The sequence below is a fragment of the Vanellus vanellus genome (genome assembly GCF_965231255.1).
Source record: "Vanellus vanellus genome assembly, chromosome: 1".
NCBI classification, from domain to species: domain Eukaryota; kingdom Metazoa; phylum Chordata; class Aves; order Charadriiformes; family Charadriidae; genus Vanellus; species Vanellus vanellus.
Window position 1 is genome coordinate 23,200,604 of NC_138905.1, and position 17,701 is coordinate 23,218,304.

At 42.4% G+C, this 17,701-nt stretch overlaps 1 protein-coding gene and 1 long non-coding RNA gene across 2 annotated transcripts in view; both read right to left on the minus strand.

The window, feature by feature from the left end:
- The window catches only part of PLXNB2 (plexin B2), a 176,850-nt gene extending 161,550 nt beyond the window's left edge, over nt 1-15,300 (minus strand). The window contains exon 1 of the mRNA XM_082498674.1: nt 15,244-15,300. The gene's annotated coding sequence lies outside the window, so the exon portion shown is untranslated. The remainder of the gene's footprint in view (nt 1-15,243) is intronic.
- A 63-nt stretch (nt 15,301-15,363) lies between these two features.
- The window catches only part of LOC309676899, an 84,888-nt gene continuing 82,550 nt past the window's right edge, over nt 15,364-17,701 (minus strand). Inside the window, exon 3 of the long non-coding RNA XR_014269636.1 lies at nt 15,364-15,431. This is a non-coding gene — a long non-coding RNA (uncharacterized lncRNA). The remainder of the gene's footprint in view (nt 15,432-17,701) is intronic.

Genomic DNA, 17,701 nt, shown 5'->3' on the forward strand with positions numbered 1-17,701 from the left:
AGAGTTTGGGGTACCGTTCCTCAAGGGAATTTCTGCAGCAATGTTTTCCACAAGCCTTGTTACCACTCTTTTTTTTTATTATTATTTTTTCCCTCCATAAGCTTTCCCACCTTTTGCTGTGTAAGTAAATTCATAAACACATCAAAGATAAACAGACACTGCAGATACAAGAGTTGGTATACCAGTAGCTATGCTGGAGAATATTACCCTCACATGATTACTTTGATAAATCCGAATTGGTCTGCCCAGTACAAGGATACATGTTTCGAATTACAAATTAAAAGGCACAGTAAACGATCAATTTCTTGATATATGGAGAAGATATGAACAAGGTGGTCTGCAGCTCCATAAAGAATTACTTTTCATGTCATTCCATATATTCTCCCTTGCTCTCCTTTTCCAAACCCAAGCAAACAAAACAAGGACAGCTGAACTGAATTAGTGAGTGTCCAAAAATATCCAGCCCATCTTTCTTAAACACACACAAGAATGTTTCTAGTTTGCCAAAAAAGAAGCAGTATTTTTAATACTGTTGCCCTCAAAGAAGCTGCCTCTTGGCTGTCTGAATTACAAACTACTGTCTTAGGCAGATAAAACAAAGAATATGTGAAAATACAACCGTGTATAGAATGAGTAACACAGCAATCAGTCTACAGCCATCTCTACGCTGTCCCACATCATATTTTTACTAATTTTTATTCAAAGCAATGGCCTGTAAAATCAACAGGATTTTGCCAGGGTAAAATCTCAGTGCTTAGCCTAGATTTTTTTGTTTGTTTTACCTAAAACTTGAGCTCTTACATGCCAGTCTGGAGTCACCTGCAAGATATTTTTACCTTCCAAGACTGAGCTGAAATTCCATGGGATTAGTGGCAGAGGAGACAGCCACAAAAATTTCTTATTAATAGCAAAAGTGACAGGGGAAGAGGTGGGGGGAAGCATTCCAGCTGACAGCTTGGAAGTGCTACACCGTTTATATACTTTTCTTAACACCCATTACAGGTTTCACTGAAGCATAGCTCTTCTCCACTGTGGTGAACTTCATGCTGAGGAATGCAAGGGAAACAAAAACTCTGGAAGCACTAGTCATGTTGGAATCCAGATGTTAACACCTGAAGAAATGATCTTGTGTGGTGTTAGGGTCCAGTGAAGACATATTTGAAATACTGGGCCTTGTCACTTCTTTACAACAAAAACGTAGCCAAGTCCCCAAAAGCTGAAGGAATCCTAACCATTGCAGACTATTCTGGGAGCCAGAGCAGTTCGTGTTTAGGCCATATACTGAGTATTTACAGAGCAAAAAATCTTCTCCATCAACTTCAAAGGCAGTTAGACATCACGTATGGGTGGTTTAAACTGGAAGAAGTCCATGCATAAAGAAGGGAGAATTTTTTTGGTCGGCTGTGATCATGGGACTTCCCTCTTGCAGGAGAAGATTAAAATAGAACCACCTAGACAAGTAACTACAACGTGTTGCATTTGGAGATACCTTCTCACGGATAATGCACACGCAAATGAATTAAGCAAGAGACTTTGTTGTTTCTGTACTGTGATCATTTCTGTTTTTAAATGCCTGGGCGGTGTTTGGAAACTATGGGCGAAAGGTAACTTGGTAGAGTGACAAACAGATTTGGACTTTGAGGTAGGGCAGGGCAGGGCAGGGCATTAACATAAATCTGAGTGGTATCTTCCTACCATATAAATGTAGATAGGTTTTGAGAGGGAAGAAAACAACTACGTTGGTGTGGGCTGAACTAAGGAAGCATTTGTGTCTCTCTTTAAAAAAAAAAAAAACCACAAACAAAAAACCTCCAACCATAGCATCATCTTGTTCTGTTTTGTTTTGTTGCCCACCCGAACACACAGTTAAAAAACACAGGGAAGCCATACAAGGCTTGTTGGGTAAGGAGGAAGGAAAGGTGAAACAATAGCAGGCACTCAGAAGCCACCCCTCCAACAAATTAGCCAGGTTTATAGCTTTGCAGGACTTCTCACACTGATCCTGATGGCAGGGCTGTTTGCCAGGCCTGGGGAAGATCAAAGGACACCGGCACTTTGAGAGATGGGGAGCACTGAGTGGGTTCAGAAATGATGCCCTGCGCCTCCAGAGAAACACACTGGCTGGTTCGGAGCACCTGTATAGGAAAAGCTGCACCATCTGATAAAAAGCCCGTGAGCAAGCCAGATCCATCTGAAATATGGCGAGAGGATGCCAGCTAAGGGAGATGTGCACATAGCTCTCTTTTTTTCTCCATTTAAGTGCAAAATACGTTTTTGCCCATTTAGGCAATTACATTAGTGACAGTCTTTGGAAGGACTTTTCCACTCACTCCAACCAGCTGCTAAATGAGACTCTCAAGGGGAAAGCTGTCCAGGTGCCCACCCCATCAGACCTGCCAAGCCCCCGCCAGGAGCAGAGCCCAGGGGGCTGTCACCCCACAGGGTCCTGCCTTCAGGGATGCTCCACTGGGGGATGCATTTGGGCAGAGGTGCCAAAACTTCTCACCTTATTCAGTACCCAGCAAGAGCCTGAGAGAAGGAAGGGGGTCCAGATGGTCCAGGAAACAGTTTCCTTTCAGAAGTGAAAAGCAAGAGATCAAAGCTTACTTCCTAAGCTATTCTGTCCCCATATCAAAAAAATCTGCCTGCAGTCATGAGTTAGAGCCCTTTAAATAACGTATTATAGGCCTATCACATTGGAAAAGTGCATTTCAGTGCTAAATGAATAAAGATATTAGCTTTATGCATTTATATATATATATCTATCTCACTAGATGATGCATAATTAATTAAAATCAAACACATGCAATGCTGCTCTGGAAAGCTTCCATTTGAAACAAAATTGAAAAGGCTAAGACTATTTAGTTAAGAAAGAAAATTAATAAAATTAAATCATAAACAATATAGACCCAAGCACATCGATTCACCTTGTAAAAATCTACAACTAATAAAAGAAAATACATTTTGAAAAGAAAGTACAGTGCATGAGTGACTGACACTGTCATCAAGGCCAGTAAATCAACACAATGGAGAGAAAGACTGGACATGTAGTGGCTACAAGAAAATCCCATGCAACGACAGCAGGAATTTAACCAAAAGCAGCAACCTAGTTAGAGGATTGAAACTCAGACATCACTGGGGCTTTGGACAAGCTCTTTCATCAAGGCATAGCTGGAGTGGTACCATATTACTACTGCCCCCCAACACTCACCACCCTGACCCAGCACAGTGGGGATGGGAAGCACACAAAAGCCCCCCGGTCAGTTTCCCACAAGGTCATTTCTTTGCTCCATCAAAAAAAGTATCTCCTTTTACTTTAATTCTCCTTGAGCACCATGGTTGGTAAGAGTTATGCAGGTCAGTGCATATCACTCTGGGTGGCAGCAAACCTGGCACCGAAGGGATGAGGATGGCTCAGCCGTTCTCCCCGGCCAGTTCTGCCTGCCCACACCAATGTCCCCCAGCAGCTCAGCTGCTCGTGGAGCAGACACTGGGCTTTAGCCTAATAACCACCCCGTTCCCTAATGCACGCTGCAAAATATCATGTACTTTCATATACAAACAATATGCAGTGCTGTGTGAGACTAAACATAGGTGGACAACCGCACTGATATGGAGGGAAAAATCCTGTGTAATTTATAATACAGAAATTGTTACTGTCCTATACGTTTTCCATCCTTGTCTTCTGCGCAGAGCTGGAGACCATCTCTAGGACAAACAACTTTTCAGAAGGCCACCCACAGCCCTAAATACAAATTCATGGAAGACAGAAGTCGAAACCATTTTGTTCTTTAATAGTGCATTCTATTTTCTGCTTTATCACCAGTATAACAACGCGAAATATAACATAATCTCAAAGAGTCAATTTGCACCAAGTTCCCCAAGCATAGCAGGGAAAAGGCTAATGTCAGAGAAGAATAATCTGTTTACTACACGTATTTGGTAAAGCTTTCCCAGCACTAGCATGCAATACTTTTAAGGAAAGGGATGCAAACGGCCTATTTTTGAAGCACTTGACCACATTCAACTTCAGTCGGAATATTCAAACTTTAAAGTGGTCTTTTTGCAGCCAAGCTTGCCTCTAAGTAAAAACCCCAAATCTAAGGGGGGGGGGGGAGAGGAGAGGGGACCTCACAGATCAGCTTTGCCATGTGAACTGGAGGTACAAGAAAAATAGTTTTTGGACCGATTTTATTTATTTTTAAATAGAAACACAGCAGAAGACATAGAGGCCCTTGCTTAGCTGTGCTATTCATTGCTGAAACCAAAATGCTGGAGCCCATCTCTCCTAAAATTCCGTAGCAACAGTGTGGAAATAGCTCTCACAGTGAGCCAAATAACCTCTCTTTATCAGCTGAGAAAACCAGGCACTTGGAGAATGCAATTAATCTTCTCCAAGGTGGAGAGCTCAAGGGCTGCAGTGGATAACAGTCCAGAAGTGTCCATTTTTCCTCTATTGATTACAAAGGAAGTCTAAATTTTTCAGTTTCTGCTGCATTTGTATTTTCACCAAGAAGCGTTTCATTCCATTCATGAAGAAAAACAAGCAAAGCTCTCAGCACTCCAAAACTGGAACATTCTTGTCAAAGAATTTAACACATTACACCAGCAAGATTTAGGAGGCTTGATGTGAAAGAACACAAGTAGGCAGCGATAATGACAAAAGGGTAGCTTGACAGCTTATTGACTGAGAATGGCTTTCACATCAGGAAGAAAAGAATAAACATCATTTTTTTGTGTGCCAGATATGAAACAGGCAATACTATAAGTAACTATACAGATGGCTGACTCTAGAGCAGACCTTATGGATAACTGCAGGGTAACAAATAAGTTTTACACCATACAAGGCTTTTTAAGCAATTTATAGGCTGCTATTTCTGCATTCTGTATTCCATACATAGAATTAAATTAGTTTTCTCCCAAACTGTGGATATTGCAAAGCCTAAAGTCAAATTTCAGCATGCCTGTCACCAGAAAGAAGGAAGATCACAAACAATGAGCAGGGACATCAACAAAAGAATCATGTGGGATAAGCTCTTTATACAAAAAATAAAAGAGAAATCAATTTTTTTCATAGATATTCTGGCAGAAAATGATGGAGATAAAGATCCCTGGCTCATTAAAGTAGCCTATAGGGTTTATGTTCTTAAAAGCCTGTAGGTCTGGAATAACGAATACCGAGACCGTACCTGAGCTGCTATCAGGATACATGACTGCAACGCAGGTGGACACCCGAATCCAAGCAGTCTTGGTTAAAGCTCAGCTGAGCACTGGCAGGCACAGAGCCTGAGCAGCACAGCTGCAAAGTTTCCTGACACTTAACGCTTAACCTAAGAGCTTAGTTACTCCCCCTCCCCGTGTTTCAGGGTACTGGTGGGATTTGAACAGGTCCCCCAACTTTTTGAAGCAGCAGGCAGCATCCAGATCCTCAGATCAACTTCCGCACCCCATGTAAATCCCGTGATTTAAGTTCTTTATGAACTAACAGGCTGGAGGTGACGCTCTCAGACTTTCTCTCATTACAGTCCCCCCCATCCTGTACCTTTCGGCAACACTTCTATTTCATATGAAGCCATATGAAGGCTGGTAAGGAAAAGGGAATTTCACACATCACTAAAAGTAACACGAATGCTGTGGAAGTGCTCAAAAACAGCAGGAGACTGTTTAAAAAGGTGACAGAGGAACTGGTTACAGCTGGACAGGAGAGTTAAGGAAAGCAAACTGCCTTTTTGTATGATACATAATTGATCAGCCTGACACATGGGAGAACAAAACTTTTTAACAGAAAGGCAGGAACAGTGAGAAGGTAGGAATAGGATGGACAAGAATGTAATAGGGCACTTCAAAGCAGTGACATTTCTGCTGGGTAGGGCTTGAGTGAGTGCAACTTTCTGGAAACTATACTGGCTAACACGTAGCCATGAATGAAAACTATTTTTTGGAGTTAGGACAGAAGAGAGAGTTGGTTTGTCTTTCAGTTGAAGATGCTGTATGTCATATCATGACACACCATATGCCATAAAAGAGGCAGGGCTTACGAGGAGACAGAATCAGTTTTATCAAGCCAGATTACCTCATTAGGGAAGTAAGAAGCAGTGGGGCTCTGAGCCTTTTCAGAGGGTTGGGACTTTGCTGGACTCTGAACTCAAAATCTTATTCCTGGTCCGCCAACTGTTCCATCTGCCTCATGAACTTTAGACAATGGCCACTACCAGCACTGTAACTTCTACAGACACTGGTCTCTTTTCAGGGCACTGAGGTGTCCTTTGTCAATACACCATATAATGAATAAATAAATAAATAAATAAATAATAGTCACAGGTTAGTGTATAAACAAGGCTCCCACTGAATTTCCACCTTTCTTTGCGTCACTCCAAAAAATCTATCTTTTCAAGGTGTTATCAAGGGATGCATAGTCCATTTAAAGATGAACAAAACACATTGGTGGCCCATGACCCAGACTAAAATTAAACTAAGCTAAATCTGGAAGTGAATTCATATAAACCGTTTTGCATCAAGACTCAACGGACTGGAATCACACAGAAGGGAATTTTTCCTTTTATAGTTTGATGCTACTTTTTGGCAGTTACAAACAAAGAGCAATCCTTAAACACAGCGCTTGGACAGCGTCTTTAAGCAGGCTCTTTCATTCCTGTTCGGGAACCTGAACAATAGGAACAGCGATAAAAGCAACTTCAAGTCACAATAAATACATTGTTCCCATTTAATTAATGTTTTCCCAATACAATTGGTGTGTAAGAGGTCAGAGGAACAGAAAATTGTATACTGTAGAGATCACACTGTCAGGTAACACATTAAAAATATTAAAAATGTTTTCCATGACTGTTCCACAACATGCACTGAGATGGGACTAGCAGAATACCACGTGCACTAACCAATTCTTTATAAGTGGGAAGCTGAACCCTGTAATCTCTTTATCATCCTGTCAGTGAGTTAATGGTCATTACCATGAACAGATTCTTATTTTATCAAGCAAGTCAAGGCATCAGTGGTGCTTTTCATATGATAATACTGATGCTTTACACCACAATTAAAATGAGTACAAATTTTTTTAGCTTTACCTAGGCTTAGCTGCAACCTTTCAACTTGCAAACACCACCTTGAAAGTCTTATCAGAGACACTCATGTAGCACACTATTCTCCGTATGACCAAACCTCTCTTTTTCTCCCTCATTCCCTCTCCTCTGAAAAAAGGCTTCGAGGTGGAAACAATAGGGGAAACTGTTAGCTGAGAAAAACCTTTCCTACACATAGTGTAACGCTACCACCCAGAGCAGAGCAAACAGAGCTTAACATGTGTTTTCATTCAAGATTACCAAAACTCCAATGAATGTTGCTTTCCTTTATCAGCACTAAAAATATTCTAACAAATATCCTCATGTCAACAGTTACATATTTTCAAAACAGAAATCTCCCATTGGACCTTGTTTGTTATCAGCAAAAAGTTGTTTTGCAATATTTCACCTTCCGGCTCCCCTCCCCCAAACAGCAACCACCACCACTGCTGATTTCTTTAATTGTTGGAAATGTTTTACTTTGTCCAAACAAACATGGAAATCAGTTTTCATTCAAATATGTGATGAACCCAAGAGTTAGACTTAAAGGGTTTTCTTTGCTGTTTGTTTATTGGGTTTTTTTTTAGGTTAAAGATATCCTTGTGTAATTAAATTGGATGGTAGTGGTGGTTTGGTTTTCAAAGGATCCTTCTAATCCTATCGCTAAATAAAAAAAATAAATCAGAAAGTAGACTGCAGCTAAGTGTAAGCACGTGTAAAACAGAACTGAGACCATGCAAGGCAGTGTTGATCTTGGACCCTAAAAGGAATTTTCTTAAAAGTTCAATGATATTTAGAGGTGACTCCCCCAACCTCGTGATTTTCTGTGCTATCTCAGGACACTTCATGTACAGCAAAATGAAAAAATAGCTGAGTCTCAAGTCAACTTCTGCAACAGCTCCCAGATAAGCGTTCCTATTTCTTCTTTTAAGCTGAAAATCTAGTGAATTAGAGAAGGGAGAGAGACTACAGGGAAGGAATAGCTTCCCTCAGAGAAGTACTTCAAGCTCATGTGCACTTTACTGTAGTCCTTTGTCAGGACAGAAAACCCATTCACCATGTAAATCTATTAAATATGGGAATTGATGAAAGACAATGATAGCACTGGGAAAAAAATAAAGTAGGCTGTGAATGTTGCCAGCAGTCCCCGTTTGTGCCGGTGCCTCCTCCCAAAGGGGTAGCCGCCAAAGAGCAGTCACACACCGTGGGCTGCCCATCATCAATATACATGAACATCTGTGTTGCATCTACCTGGGGCCAAAAGCAAACCTGTGACCGGTGGAGGAAGGTTCTTCACTGCAGCTCCACAGCCCTTCCTCTTTATGAAACCATATTTAATTGGTGTGCACTGAGGTACTGCCAGCCAGCAAGACACAACATTAACAACCTGCATAGTAATCTCCTATGTATAAAGAGGGAAGTTGAAGCCAAGATTTTACAGTATGATTAATGATTTCTAGGTGCACTGTTCAAGTTACTCCAAAGAAATGCTGAGTTCAGCTTCTGAAGGAAAAAAAAAAAAATTAATTAAAAAAAAAATCAAGCTTTTTTAACAACTCTTAAGCTAAACCAGCTTTGGGTTGAGGCACCCAAATCACTGGTTGTTTTGGGATGGTTACCACGAGGCCCTTGAGATAGCTACCTTGGGAAATGAATTAACCCTCAATATGTCACATTTAAAACCCGGCATCCTTGCTTCAAGTTGCTCTTTGGTCTTTGCTGAGCCAGCCTCTGTGGGTGGGGTAAACGTGCATTTAGAGATGGGGAAAAAAAAAAGGTCTGTCCTGAGGGCTTGGGCAGCCGATCGAGTTTCCATGAGGTAAGCAAGGGCGTAAGCCCATGGGTGTGCTGCAACAGCCCTGCTACACACTCTTCTCCTACGGTACACGTGAGGTACCCAGCTGCGAGAATGCACGTGGTGGGCATCATCACCATCCCTGCCGTAGCTCACCCTGCAGCTCCCAGCCATTGCCACGCACTCCAGCACATCCTTCTGCAGGGACAAGAGGCCAGCCAGCCGCCCCGCTGCCATGCCACTGCTCCCTGTCCCCAGCCTGTTAGCCACGCCACTGTGTGCTTCTCACATACCACCAATCGTTTAAACATTGGTCAAACACTGTTCGCTCCAGGCCATGGCAGCTACAGCTTGGTCTACACACAGGTCTTCTCTGTCCCTCTGCTCTCCATCTCTCCTCCCCAAACCTGAGACCGTCCTTTGGCCTCCTGCTTACCTTCAGAGCAGCTGCTGCTCTCTGAGCCATCAACCAGCATGGATGGCCACCAGCTGCATCATCCAAGCTGGCAGCCACCCTGGTTGAACACATCCAACACAGCAGCTGCCCTCCAGTAACAGCCCTGTGGTACGCAAGTGCCCACTTGGGCCCTGGGCTGACCTCCGCTACCTTTGCTTCCCCAATGGACTGAGGGCCCTGAGAGAGCTGATAAGCACCTTGGCTGTGCCTGTGGAAAGGGTAGAGATAAAGACCAGGACCTTTTTCATACAAAGCCAACAGATAAATCAGGAGAAAAGACAGAAAGACAATCTGGACAGCGTTATGAGTCTCTGTTCAAAGGCTATCCTGCTGAAGCCTGCTGAAAGCAGACTTAAGGGAGCATATGACAGCTAGGGGTAGCTGTCTCAGCCCACTGAACTTCAAGTCTCCCCCTCTTCTGACATCTAATATGCTGCCCCCAAGCTGAGCTGTGTCTAGGGGCCGTACGAGATAGCTACGCTGGTTGTACTGCTCCTGGGGATACTGCTGCACCAAAAAGACGCTGAAAGCAAGAAGCACACCGGTCACCTCCTCTGTCCTGGCACTGCCTGAGTACCAGAAGGCAGCAGAATAAGATGCTTCTTTTGCCTTAATATTTAACCGCTTTGATGTCTTTACACCTCAGCCTAAAACACCTGAAAGACATCAGTTTGTGTACTAGGCATGCTGGACCCATTCAGCAGAACCTAATTTTACAAGTGAGATGAAACTCAGCATTCTTTCCACACTTACACAACACACACATCCAGAAGTAAAGAAAAAAAAAGCAATCCTTCACATCCTTTTGCTAACCAAAGATGCAAATCAAATGGCACTGGCAGACTGTTCTCCTGCCTCAGTTCTATGAAGAGTTTCCATGCAGAAAATGTCTTATGTGCCCACTGAATTCTTTGTTCCATAACATTCTGTTAAAATCTCAATTAGAAAACAAAATACAAAAATATAGTACTATTGCACTGGCTGTTTCCATGTATCGGTCAAGAATCTTCATCATAGCCTCAATACCTACAGTGCAACTATCCACCAAAGAAAAATCTAAATTCCATGGAATTACTGCTGCAGCGTTGAAGTGCGTAAAGCTGCCAAAGCATTCAGGAAGTTAATAGATTTGTTTATGGACTAGACAAGGCTTAATTAAACCAGGCAGCTCCAAAGAACAGTAAATCCTCTCTCCTCCTTTCTTCCCCTCCCCCCCCCTTTTTTTTCCAAGAGTATCTTTCTCTTAGTGGCTTTCCTCTTCCTAATAATCCCATCACAAATGACAGATATGTTATCAGTCATCACTGGGATTTGACACGTTCTTAATACCTGTCATGACAGCTCTGAAGTCTGCATGCTCCCCCATTGTATTCCAAGGCATTTGCAGGAGGTAATGGACACATCAAATAGCAGTCAATGGCTCTGCTTTATCGGACTGCTGAAGGCTTGCAATACCGAAGTAGATGCTTAAAAAAAGCTAATCCGTGATTATTCAAAATTACGTGCAGAATAATTAAATATAAAACAGTACAAATAGCTTTTGCCCTCTCTATGCCTATGATCATCTTGGCTACATTGTAGAATTTATTATTACATATTTATTGATAAGAATGCTTTAATATTTAAGAAAAAGTGCCAGTAATAGGAAAGATCACAATAATAATCCACTGTCTTCATTGAAAGCTCCAAAGTATTATACTCATGCCAGTAACATGTATTGCTGTGCCCATACAGAGCCTCTCCTGGTTCCTTGGGTCTCTGCTTTACTTTAACAGAGAACCTGACGCAGAAGTCAGGTGCAAGTCAAGCCTAGAACCAGAATTAATGTCGGAGGTGAACACCTGAAGACAATGGGATTGTGAAGTGTGTAACTCACAGTAATTGTCAATACTATAAAACTGAAGACTAAATGTGAGTGCAGCAGAATATGAGTTTGAAAAGAGCGTCTCCTTGATGGCGACGCACAGAAAAGACAGTGTGTCTTATCACTGAGTGATAAGAACAAGGAACACCAACTAGCACGGATTTCTGTGGCCCTCTTAATACAGGTACATTTTGTTTTTCTTTGTTTAAGCCTTCAAAAGAGCTGTGACAGACTCAGCACTCCACAGAACAACTCTCAACAGATGTATTTTCTTTTAGTCAAGTCCTAGTATTACTTCAGATGATTCTGGTCATCTGTGTGCAATACTTTTCAGACATAAATATAAAATAATTTCTTACTGTAGCATTTCTTTGGAGCTTTAAACTTGCAGAAGACTTTGACTAAGCTTAGCTGAGCTGCTGCAAAAGCACCATGTAGCCACAGTCTCTGCCAACAGCGTACGAGCTGCATGACAGCAGTGTGCCTTGTCATTAGTAAATGCAATAGCTTTGTTGTTCTCAATGCATTTACAGTTTTGCACAAAAGCAGAAAAAAACCCACCCCCAACAAAAACAAAAACCCCACACAGATTAGAGACAATGCAGCCCTGTGCACTCGACTCACTTAAGGCCCTTTCAGCAAGGCGGTAAAGCTGAGGCAGAATTGTGAGCTGGAGTCAAAAGGAAGCCTCCCATTGACATAATGAGCTTTGGAGAAGATCTGGAGTGAAGAAGACAGTCAAAACACGTTCAGCCACCTCAGTGACTGCATGTCCTTTGGACAAAATTGTTAACCGGTACTAAGGGTCTCAAGGGATTGTTTTCACCTTCAAGAAACAGATGAGCAAACTGGGTTTTTTTCACAGTGCAGTTTTAGTTAGGAGAGACAGAAGAGTAATTCTTGCACCCGTAAGCGCTCAGGAACAAAGCGATGGCATCTGCAGGGCAGGGGGATGTTGTTCTCAGGATGCAGCTTGACAATGCAGCAAATCCTGTTCCAGGGATATAAACCACTGCAGTAACAGCACCCGGCAAGTAAAAACTCACCCAGCCAGCTAAAGCGCTTCCAGAAAAGCTGAAAGGTTACGTTTGTATCAATAGGCTTCACACCAGTTCAGATATTGCCTGTTCCGGAGCAGTCAACACAAAAAGTTACCACAAACAAACTTGCTACCATATTTTGTGGTCATGCCCTTACACCAGGACCTGTTCCGCATCAGATTTGTTCCGCCGGCTGAGCCTGGGCTGCACGGAGGCAAGATGATGGCAGCACGGGCCCACTGAGGAGTCTTCCCAGCAAATATTCCCTTCTGGCGTTGCTCCAAGGAGCATTACTGCTTCTCCTGCTGTCTACACTCCCAGTCATTCCTTTCATATACCCTCTCAGCTGTAAGCAAATCAACATGCCAATCCCTGGGGACACATGGCTTAGCTTATACTTAAGACTTGCCATTCTGGTTTGCGCTTTGGACATTGATTTCCATTGTCTCAGCTATCACTCAACAAAAGGGCATTTAATTGCTGTCTCATTTAGTCTGGGGGAGAGGGGGAGAACAACTTTTACCAGCCCTCTGATTGATGGCAGCCATTAGCACCTTCTAGCACAATGCGGACTTATTAGAAGCTCGATTTACATGTGAAGTTCATTGCCACACAAGTGAATCAGATTTGCAGCTACGCTTACTTGAAGAACTTTAGAGGCAAAATCTTCACGTGAAATGAATTTGCAGAAATGCTTATGCTGGCCACCCATTTAAACGCAAAACATCGAAGATTAATGAAGTTTGAGGAAAGCTTCTAGAAAGAAAAGAAAGTTTAGTAGAGACCTCAAAGCTTTTGTTTCTCTTTTTAAGCACTACCATGTAGGTACTGCAACAGTTGTAAAAAAAAACCCAACCAACCTACTTATTTACACATGGCTAACACCAGGAAACACTTCATATCCACTGTGCCTCAAAGTTCGTAATTGCATACTATGAAAAGCAATGCTGAAGAATCCCATAAACTATTTCCCCCTCTTTGTATTAGCATTTCTATTTTCTTTGTGAAGGAGGAACGAACAAAATTAATATCCACATTTAATATCCTCCATGTTCTGTAGAGCAATGAGCCACGTACTCTGGTGTTCAAGCCAAACTGCTGACAGTAGATTTTTAGTACGCGGCTCATTTTATTAAAAAACACAAGGATGCTAATCTTCCTTTCAAAGGAACAGAGCTCAAGAAACAACTAGATCAGTGAAGGCTTCTTGAAATACTACTTTTAATCAGTCCAGTTATGTGAAACCTGCAGTAATTTCAATAAAAGTGTGATATAGTTTACTGCAGCTTATCAAAATGTTTCATCATTGCAAAATCTAAGACCAAGCACCTTTTGAACATCAGACTTTCCAGTCAGACACAGAAACAAGCTGAGGCACTGGATATTATCAGACACACCTTTGTGCATTTTTTGGAAGATTTATCATGGGAGAGGCAGATCGAGAAAGGCCGACTTGCAGTGAGGCGGCGATCTACAGCCAAACACAGAAGCACTCGCGCTGCCTCAGCTGCGGGAGCACTAACCCTGGCCAGGCAGAGGCTTTCTGAAACCATGTTAGCTATACCCACAAAAAAGCACTTCTGGCTACTTTCAGAACATATCCTCTGTTATTCACATAATTGGTTTAAAATTCCACAGCAAAATTACTCTGCCATTACTTGCCTTCAGTACATCCACCACCCTTATGTTCGCATCCCCCATAGGACCCACCTTTGTTACTTAGTGATACTCATCTTCCCTGATGTGTATTTCTAAATAAGCTTAAATAGTGGCTATTTTCATGCTTTTTCCTACATTTCAAAAAATCATGATTTTAGGTACATGAATGAATGTGTGAGGGCGGAATGTACATTTTTGTTTTAGAGCAGTTGTCTTCAGTTTTATTCATTCTGCAGCTCACATCCATGTAAAACTGTATTTTGATCCCTCCCTTCCCCCTTAGTTTTTAAGGGGAAGTAAAACTTTAGGCACAGAAGCATCCCCCAAAAAACCACCAAAACTAAACAAAGCACCTCCCAAACTGGCATGCAGCCAGCTACCAGCTAAACACTAGAATACACTTGTTTTCCTAACTTGGCTCTTTGTAAATTTTATTTTCCTCGCCCATTGTTTTGTTTCTCTTTGGTGTTGGACAGGAGACACATGTTTCTCTTGCTGGAAAGGCCAAATGCTACCTTCCAAGAAGTACAGTCTACAGACAATTATTACCAGTAGCCGAGATGAAGGTGGCACAGGCGATCCCAGCAAAATCCCTTGCCTTCCCCTCCAGGCTCACACCAGACTGGAACAACCACTCCCGACAGCAGCGCTTCCAGGAGCGTCGCCAGCACCAAGCACGCTGCCAAAACGGTTTTAAACCACTTTGCAGCTAAAGAACAGACTGAGAGCCATGTTTGTGCAACCCCTCTGTCAATCTTTGCTTCAAGTCTCTTTGGCCACTTGAGGATAAAGAAAATTCTTAGTTGGAAGAAGGTTTTACAAACTGGTTTCTGAGAAACCTGTCAAGCCAACACGTGCTAATCAACGTGAACAGGTCCTGGAAAAGAAGTTGATCGAATCTCTCCGATCATCCTCAGAGACGCAGTCAAACCCGCGCACCTTTGAGATTCAGGTCAATCACACATCTGCTCAGCACCCCCTTGGGAGACTCAGAATGTAAGTGCAAAATTAGGGCAAGCACTAGCACAGCAGTAGGCTGGAGCATCTTGCTGGCAGAGGCACAAACCTGCTCTTCTACCCAGTACAACATCTATAAATAGGTTTATGAATACAGAACCTCTGCCAAGCTGTTCTTTCTTTCTTTTTTTTTTTTCCCTTGCTAATTTTTAATGCCTCTTGCAAGATTGGCTCCTAGAACTTTTATCTCCATTAGTAGTAATAAACATTTATTATATTCTCCAGCAACGTCTGAAAGTCTTGATGAATAACAACAAATTTGTCTAGAAAAGTAGAATATAATTTCCCATTTAAAAAACTCTAATGTATTAAAAAAAAGAAAAAAGTGAGCTTACCTGAAAACCAAAAATTCACATGAGAAGTCTGTGTGCACACCACAGCTTGGGAGAGAGGAACCCACTTCTGCTGGGACTTCAGGAGGAGATGGGGTGGTGTCAGTGTTTAGTCTTGTTCAGCTGTGCTCCAGTGGGTACCAGGCGAGCCCCAGAACTGAGCACTGGGCTGTCCCCCTCGCTCTTCTCACCTGGAACAACAAAACAGGCTCTCAGCTTCCTCAGTGCTGGAGTGATGCAACATTTCACATTCAAGACCCACTGTCAGACTGATGGAGATTCAACATAGCCTTATAAAAGGGGAAACTCATTACAGCTGCCATTATTGATAAGCAGGGTTCTCTGCTTCTCTCTGCCGCAGGTGCCCTCTCAACTTAAGATGTCTTGCGGGCACGCAGAGCACGAGAAAGCTATTTACGGAACATCCTAACTGCCTTGGAGGGGCCAGTTTTCTAGAAGATAACAGTAGACCCATAACAAACTTACTCAAGCCCAATCTGTGGCAAGAACACTTTATGGTAAGAATTTGACTTTGAGCTGCCAATTGCTGGATGACCAAATCAACCAGTGCTAATTTCAAATAGAGGCATTAACCAAGGACTTAAATTACCTTGTGCTTTCATCTACTGTCATTCTCTTGCATCTTCTTTTTTCCCCTTTCCTTCACAACCCTTACATAGTTCACCATCCATTTTCAAGGATGGATGCCTAAATGAAGCCCTTCATTAAGGCTCAATTTTCAAAAGCAATGCCACCTTGCAGTTTCCCTTCGCTTCAGAAATTAACTTCTAGGGGCATATTCTTGAAAAGCCTGCATCGATACTTATTTCAACTTTCTGGGGAATAATTGAGTATGGAAAGTAAGGTTTAGCCTGATGAAAATTTTATTTCCATCTAAAAATAAAAGGAAATGCATAGTAAAGAACTTCTTTCCTCAGCTGCCTCTTTTTTTTTTTTTTTAAATTCTGAAAGGTGAAGACAAAGGAGACGTATTACAATTCAATTTTTTCCCTTTCAGAAACTCACCACCATATACTTAAATTTTGAGCTATGTAGAGTAGACCACTAAATACTTTCTATGTTCTGAGCAACCTGATCTCACTGGCCCTGATCTGAGCAGGGTGTTGGACTACGTGACATGGTGGTCCCTTCCAACCCAAGTTATCCTATGATTTTTTTCCAAAGGGGACACAGTCTGGTATGTACCTCTTAGAAACGCAAGTCAACCTTTTTTCATGTTTACCACCATTTTTACTGTATGCATCTTCTCTAACATAGAGTCTTTAAATAGTTCAAATATATAAGCATTTTACACATGAAAACTCTTTAAAACTTATTTTTAATCTTAAATCAGCAGAAGCATCTTTTTGCATGTCACAAACTGAAAGTATTTAACACATTTAGGTAAAACTAGCCTGGCAAGAAAACTAAGAGAATGTATCCTAAGTCCTAAGAAGGGCTTGGGGGGGAGGAAGTGTTGGTATTTACTATAGAAGATCCGCGAACTTTACAGTAATACATTCTCTATCTGCGATTCCAAAGTCAGGACACTGCTTTGAAAATCAGCCTGAGCTCTCGTGGCACACGCAGCTTGTCAGACCCGTTTGCAGCGAAAGCAGCGGGATCCCTCACGCGCTCCACACCTCTCCCTGCCAGCGCCGTCCTCCCGGTAACGCCTCCTCCCTCTGCCAAGGCACAAGGTCACGCACAAGCCCACATCCCTCCCAGAGCATCACACAGCCGGCTCCCAACTCCCGGCCCTGAGCTCCAGCTGCCTCCATCATGTCCATGAGCTGGAATTTTGAGCTGGCTGGCAGGTTTACTGAGCAGTAAAAAGCTGACTTTCAGAGAGACTCTCAGAAGAAAAACTTTCTCGTATTCCGCCGCCCCCCCCCAATCCTTAAGCATATGACAGTATCTTGATTAATACTAAACCCAAGACAGACTTGTGTAATGCAGAAAAGTCTTGTTCTATTTCACTGTGTACCTGATCTCATTAGAGTGGAATAGAGACATTATTTAATAGATGAGATACTCGGGGAATAAAGTGCAAGAATTTCAGTCCTAAAACTTCATAAAGACAAGATAGTAAACCAAAAAATAAACAGACTTTTTCCATTATTAAGGCGAAGGAATGCCATAGGGATTGTGAAGTTCTCCTTAAGTTCAACAGAGCCTTTCTTCCGTTGCTCTTCAAAGTCTAATGCTCCTATCATCTCTGCCCTCCTCTCCCTTCCCCCTCCCCTCCAAGGACTTCGGATAACTTCTCCTAATCGTAATGGGCACGTTGGCCACCAAGCTTTGTCACTGTTAGTCCTGCAAGGGCACACTGAGGCAAGAAAAGGGTAATCCCCTCAGAAAACCACTCACAAGGGTCTACCAAGCAAGGGGATACACATTCTTTCTTCCTTCGTTTTTCAAGAATCACAAGTACAATACAGCACATTTACAGCTTTATTCT